We start from the raw sequence: 7,031 nt of genomic DNA, 5'->3' as shown, positions 1-7,031 counted from the left end.
CTTATGTGCTTTTTAAATCAAACCCGTCCTTACCCCTTGAATGCGGAGAGGGTTTGGATTCTCAAAATCCAACCCATAGTGGGTTTTGAGATGGGTATGGGTTGGGAGGCTTAAGGAGGTAGATAGGATCTAGAATTTACAAAACCCTTCCGAACCTGTCCCATTGCCATCCCTACCCAGTTTGCCAACCATGACACAGGTGTTGCGTATTGGGCTCAGCTTATGTTTTTTTAGATTTATGCGGGGATCATGGAAAGTTTATTTTCATGTGTATCACTTGTCTAAGTAAGTGATATCTCCTGTATAAATAACTTTCTCACTTGGGGGAAGTTGTCAACACTAGGATGAAACAAAAATGTTCCATTTAATAATGAATTTTTATAATTAAAATGGTCAATTGGTCATTAGATTATTTACGAACATTGGTAACTAACTCATTGGAAAGCGAACAGAAAAGTTCAACAACATCATGCCCAACGCAAGTTGAAGCAACATTTTAAAAAATGACCCAGAAATGGAACCGTTGTGGCCACCAATTTCTGGGTTGACGGTCCAACCATCCGGTTTGAATAGACAGTCCATTCTGACAGCAAAATAAAAAAAAATTAAAAATCATTAAAAAACTAAAAAAATGTCAAAAACCGTTGAACGAGTCAATGGATCAACGGTTCAACCACCCAAGTCAATGGTTTGTTGACTTTTTCAATGGTTTTTTACTATATTCAAGGTTTGGAGTAAAACGGAACTAATTGCTGGACGATTCCCGGGCTGAACAGTCCGACCGTCCAGGTCAACGGCTGTTTGAAAACGTTGGGTTGAACCCCCTGATTGATCAAATTTTGCTTATCGCACCCCTAATTGTGTGTATTATATTATGCTCTATGTGTGTATATGTAAATTTGCACAGCAAGAGAGCCTTAAAAGCCGAACAACCCACCCAAGCCAGTCCGAACCCTCTGATGCCCAAGCTGTGCTGGATTTAGTTCTAGTTGAGCTTGGGCCAGCCAACTCAAGTTTTGGTATCAAGTCCGGCCAAGCCTAAGATGGATTAGACCAGTTTACGGGCCAGGTAGCTAAACAGGTTTGCCCGGACCCACCCATTTTAGGCCCATCCTGTGACATGCGAGCTTGGGTTGGATCTGTAAGTATCAGGCCCAATTATTTTTCCAACTGGGCTTGGATTTTTCAAATAAGCTCAGGTCCGGCCTGATAATATTATAAATAATGAAAAATATATACTAATGATGAATAATAGGTAATAACTTATATTTCTATTTTGTCTGCGATTTTCTTTTTTTTTTTCCGAACTTAGGTGTATAATTGTATCTTGGGCGGCAATAATTTTGATGTACAAAATGTGTGATTGGACAGGAACAAATTAAAATATATGAAATTAGAACATAAAACTAAGGTATTGCATAACATATATCCAGCTTCAGGTTTTATTATAGGAGCAAGCTCGAGATCAAAACAAGCCTGATAATCAAGCTGGGCTCGGGCCTGGGACTGGGCATTTCCTGTAAATAAGTGGTAAGGCCTGGCCCAAATCCAGGCCATGAACAGATTTAGGATGAATGTTTAATTTCTTTCTTTTATTTTTTTCACATTTTTCGCCCATTGGAAATCAGACCATTTGGAGGTGTTAAACCAAGCCTGATAATCAAGCTGGGCTCGGGCCTGGGACTGGGCATTTCCTGTGAATAAGTGGTAAGGCCTGGCCCAAATCCAGGCCATGAACAGATTTAGGATGAACGTTTAATTTCTTTCTTTTATTTTTTTCACATTTTTCGCCCATTGGAAATCAGACCATTTGGAGGTGTTAAACTTTGGTTCTTTCTAAGGCCCTGTTCTTTTTTCAGAAAGACATTTACCTGCGTAAGTGCGCTTACCCATGTTATTTTTTGTTTAATTAATCCAGCTATGTGAGTTTCCTTATTTTCCTATGTTCTTTTGCAACACCTACCTTCCTGGTAAGTTTGTTATCTTTTTCACCTCTTGTCAATTCTATCCTTTGAGCTTAAGTCCATGTGATACAAATCATACACATTGTGTCCCTTATTTCTACGGTCTCCCCCTCTTCTCCATTTCCCCTATAGTTGCAGATGGATTGTCGTAAGATTGGGGTGACTGGATAGAAACCAACTCAACTCTCACTGAGTGAATCCAAAGCCCAACTAGCTAAACAGAGTGAATGTTGGATATCTTGTAATCTATGAATATAAACATGGATCCTGTATTTTGTGGTTCAAGGTTCAGCCATCAAGGAAACAGAACATCATATAGATCCAGCTCTCACATTTTTCAAACAACACAGAAAGCTGACATTCTTAAATTTATGTACCATGTAAACAACCAAATCATTTTCCATTCACTAATTAAGTCTCTATCTCGGAATTTTCTTAATAACCAGAGAAAGTCTCAGTATTTGTTCAGCATATGGTCAGTTGGCCAAACCCTGTCACACTTCCCTATACACAGAATACTGCATAGGCATCAGCTACAAACCTATAAGAAAAGGAAAAAAACATAAATAACTATATTGGTTTTCCCAGTTGCAGAATTTTCACTTAATAAGCATAACAAATTCCATGCAACCATATGAAACAAATCAACTTAACAGAAGACAAGGCTTGAAAATTAGGAACTGAATCAACTTAACAAAACTTTCATGATCTTGTTGCATAGATCTTTAATCCCAAGAAAATTAGGAACTGAATCAACTCTACTTACTAGTGAGAAACATAATAACCATATCTAGAGAAGGTAAATTGGAAGTAGAGATTTCTTTGAAATTCTTCTGATAGTCAATGGGAATATAAGCTGTCAGTTTAGTAGTCTCTTGATGGCATTCCATGATATTTGCGCAAGTTCAAGAAACTAATTGAGTCAAGCCACAGACAAACTCCTTGCCCCTCACACACACACCCACTGGTCCATGCCCAAACATTCCCAAACATGAAACATGAAAGTGTTGACTCTTGTAAGTTGAAGAGAGTCAAGGTAGTGTTTGTTAAGGAGAATGGGATTGTTGAGAAGATTGAAAGAAATGAGATTGAAAATGTCTGACCCAAAAGAAAACTCCAAACTAGACCTGTTTCAGATGTATGAGAATTTCCTAACTGTCTTGTATGAAGGAAATGACCTAAGGATGCAATTCAAAGTAGTGGAACATATACGATACTTGCTGAAAGATGGTGAAGAGGCCAGAATTTTTATGGGAACCAATGGATTTGTTGAGGCCCTTGTGCGGTTTTGGGGGTTGGTTCTTCATGAGCATAACGAGAGAGCTGTGGAATTTGGAGTTCGTTACGGCACTTTTCAACCTTGTTGTTGACAATAATAGGTTTGCATTTGTTCAATAGTTTTCTTGTTTTATTCAAATATCTACGTTGGCCCTTATCCATCTCATTACACACACACACAACAGAATGGCAATTGTGAATTGCACCATATCAATGGTTTTGTGTTTTCTTTGATTTTCTGTCATTTTGCTTCCTGGTATATACACTCTATTTTAATGGACTTTAGCAGTAAAATGGATTGAAAAAAATGGGATTTCCAATTATTCCTCTCCCCTCCCCTACTCCTAGTAACTTGTTCTATTATGATAGGGACGAATCTTCTTTGGCTATTAAGATGGACATGACCAAATCCCAGTCCAACCTGTGCAAAAGCTCAGGCTAGGCTTAGTTGGGCTCAAATTGGATACCCAAGCTTCACACATGCTTTTAGGTCAATATGCTGTGATTATCTCTTAACCAAAAAAGACAATGGTTTCACGTTTACCAAATAGATCAATTTCGTTCTAATTTTGTAATCAAACATGAAAATTGTTTTTGTACAACCAAATAGAAATGTGACCTCAAGATCATTTCTTAAACGATAAGCGATTAGAGTTGTTTTCAGTGTTAAAGAAACGTTCTTATTAAACAATTTCTGCAAAATAAAGAAGCCATTCTTCTTAAACAATTAATGTAAGAATACAAAGTTCTTTTAATGGGATGTGTGCATAATTTTTCTCTTCTTGGGGGAACTAGATGAAATTTCATGTTTCATGTTGTCCGTCCCATTTTGCATTTTTTTTATCATTTTTGTTATTTAACTAACCATTTAAATTGATTTTATTATTTTATTCTATTCATATTCCCCTTTTTTTTATTTTCTACCTATTTATTATTTTACTTCTATCCTTATTTTTCTTATTTTTTGGATTATTGGGTTATTTTGCTTAATTCAGGAAACTAATCACCAAATCTCCATAAACTTTTCCCCAACTTTATGTTTAGAGAATTCAATTAATATTGAAAGAAGTTTGGTTGTTCAACAATCCCAACCCTTAACAGTAAATCCATATTCCCCTTATGGTCCATGCATCATCAATAGTTTTAACATCAAAACAAACATCAAGACAAGTAAAATATAGAAAAGCAAACTACATAATTCTACTATCAACGATCTAAATCATATAGTGAAGGTCATATGTAGCCAAGGGATATCATTAAGGAATTAAAGCAAAGCAAGAACAATATTGCTGATATGGATTGCTAGACATAGGAGGTTTCAATAGGTTTAAATCAACCATTCAAGGGGATATCTGAGGATCCTGGCATCTCCGATTAAAGTCAAAAGCAAGAATAACACCTGTTTGTTGTCGAGAATCACTTCACAATGGGACGCCCAGATCTGTAGCAATGGGATGACAAGTAGCAATCGGATTCTCCTTTTCTTACTATTTCTTAAACTCTTTGATGTATAGTGCTACCAGCAACGAAATTAGTAGCTCTGAAACTGAAATTGATGATTGGGAATCTTGAAACAGGGGACCGCTCTCTTAACCTTCGTGAAGTAGGTTGGTGTCGTGAGGATGAAAGAAAAACCATCGAATAGTTGATTTCAAGCGAGATTACTAGACGAAACAGGTATGACTATGAAAATAGTAGTGGCTGCTGGATCTAGATTGACAGCAGTAGATGTTGCGGATGATGTAGAGAGAGAGAGAGAGGGAGAGAAGAGAGGCAGAAGAAGAGAGAGAGGGAAGAGAATGAGAGAGAGAAATAGTTTGATGAGGTCACCGGTGAGTTTTGGAGGACACTAGAAGGGGAGAAACTCTCGGACGGTGAACTTTTTAGGGGCAATTTTGACATTTTGACATTCTTTCCATTTTCACCCGACTATGAAAAGGGTATTAATGGAGCGCAATCCGGCCGGTCTTAGCTATCAACGATTTTGCCTCTAACTGGAGCGACGGGGAGCCTGAAACGGAGAAGATGAGGGAACTCCAGGGGGAACCCGGTGAAATAACTTCGAAGCTCAAGTTAGTATTCTCTCAAAGGCAAAGTAAAGACCAAATGGCGCAAAGTTCACATACCTTGTTGTTGGGGGTAGGGGGCATTTTATAACCACTTCGCGCACTCACTCCAAAGCCCTTGTCAGGTCGGGTATGATTACCCTTGCTTCTGTCAGTTCGGGTGTCGTCCTTTCTGCTGGGACAGAACCGCCACTGCTCTTTGTCAGAGTCGTCTCTGTAACTAGAGACGACGGTGTCAGGAGGCGGTGGCAGGTGGCCGTTTGGAACGCGGCCGTCAAGCGTCAGATCCCAAGTCAGTCAGGTGCGCCGCCCTTGGGTACGGATTTCCTCGGTGTCAGGCATGGTACGGTTTGTTTGGTTTTGGTGTCCTGAGGGCGATGTGGTGGAGTGGTGAGCGAGGCGAAGTCTTGAGTTCGGAGGTTTGTCTTGTATTGCTATAGGGCAAGCCAGTTCGGCGAGGTGTGTCCCGAACTGTTACATAGGCCAGTCCGGGTTACTGTCTGGCTTGGGGCCGAAGGGAGAGTTCGGACTCCTAGTAGGGAGTTCGGACCACTGGTAGGGGAGTCCGGTCTGCTGGTTTCTCCCCTTGGTGCTCATGCCTTAGGCGTGCTTTTGTGTCGAACTGTTGCCTTTGCCACATGTTGCGTAACTGTGAGGTCGGGCCAAATCTTCCTTCATCAATTGCCCCCCACTCCTTGCGCCAAGGGTCTTGCCCTGGTGCGGGGAGTTTGCGAGGTGGTAGGTGGATTTGTCCCATTCTTCGAATCTTGACAGCCCGAGGTGCTTTGCCAGGGTTCTTCGGTTTTCTGGAGCGTCCGAAAAGGCGGGAGACGTGCCTACTGCTTATAAATGTTGACGAACGTGGCAGTGCACGTTTATTTTAAATTTCCAAAAACCGTGCCGCTGGGACGTGACAGTGGGTCTTTTAATTTTGAAAAGAGCGCGCCACTACCGTTTTGAGGAGATGTGCGCTGGCAGTTGCCAGTTGCAGAGAGACGTGTGCGGCGCGTTGTCAGTTTCAGAAAGACATGCACCGGCGCTTCATCGGTTTCAGAAAGATGTGCGCTAACGTTTCGTTCATTTCAGAGAGACGTGCGTCAATCACATCTCGATCTCAGGGGACGTGTGGTCAACGCAAATGCGGACCGTCGGATTGGCTTTGATCTGCACTGTTGGTTCTTGGTTACTGTAGCTATAAATAGTAGGAGACCCCAGCCGATTTGTCACTTCTGTGGTTTGCTTCTTGAGCTCGCGTCCACGCCTTTCAGTTCACGTCTTGGCTTGTTACTTCGCCTTCAAGGTTTTTGGCTTGTTCTAGTCTCCGGAGCCTTCAAAACTTTCTTCCGGTGAGTACCTTCTTGAATCCACATTTTCTCCACGATGTTTAGCTTTGATAGCTCAGACGATTCTTCAAGTAGGACTGATGTAGGTTCTATGAACCGAGCCGTATCCCCCGACTGCCTTAGTGATCCTGAGGTGGAACTTGAGGATGACCTCGAACCCGTAGGCCAAGCCGCTTCAGGCAGTTTGGCGTCTACTTCTCATCGAGGTCGGATGCTAGACAAGTTTGGTCCTTCGACAATGACGCCCGAGGGGCTCCAATCTCTACTCATCTCTTATTATCTGCCTGGGGGGTACACCTATTTCATTCCTTCGGGTAGCTTTCCTTGGGAACACGGTCCTGATGAGATCGTGATTTTTTGAGAGCAGCTCGCTGCGGGGC

The 7,031-nt window shown here is 41.2% G+C and overlaps 1 long non-coding RNA gene across 1 annotated transcript; it reads right to left on the bottom strand.

Annotated features, from left to right (window-relative positions):
* Positions 1-2,175: 2,175 nt before the first annotated feature.
* On the bottom strand, positions 2,176-5,159 carry LOC148880984 (uncharacterized). Its single transcript, XR_016104695.1, has 2 exons — positions 4,642-5,159; positions 2,176-2,505 (listed from the first exon to the last, which is right to left on the bottom strand). It is a non-coding gene; the product is annotated as an uncharacterized LOC148880984 (long non-coding RNA).
* Positions 5,160-7,031: the final 1,872 nt, after the last annotated feature.

This window comes from Nelumbo lutea, chromosome 1, assembly GCF_056320005.1.
Source record: "Nelumbo lutea isolate HS-2025 chromosome 1, American lotus-T2T, whole genome shotgun sequence".
NCBI lineage: Eukaryota > Viridiplantae > Streptophyta > Magnoliopsida > Proteales > Nelumbonaceae > Nelumbo > Nelumbo lutea.
Note: the sequence above shows the minus strand (reverse complement) of the source record. Positions and strands in the feature narration are given on the sequence as shown.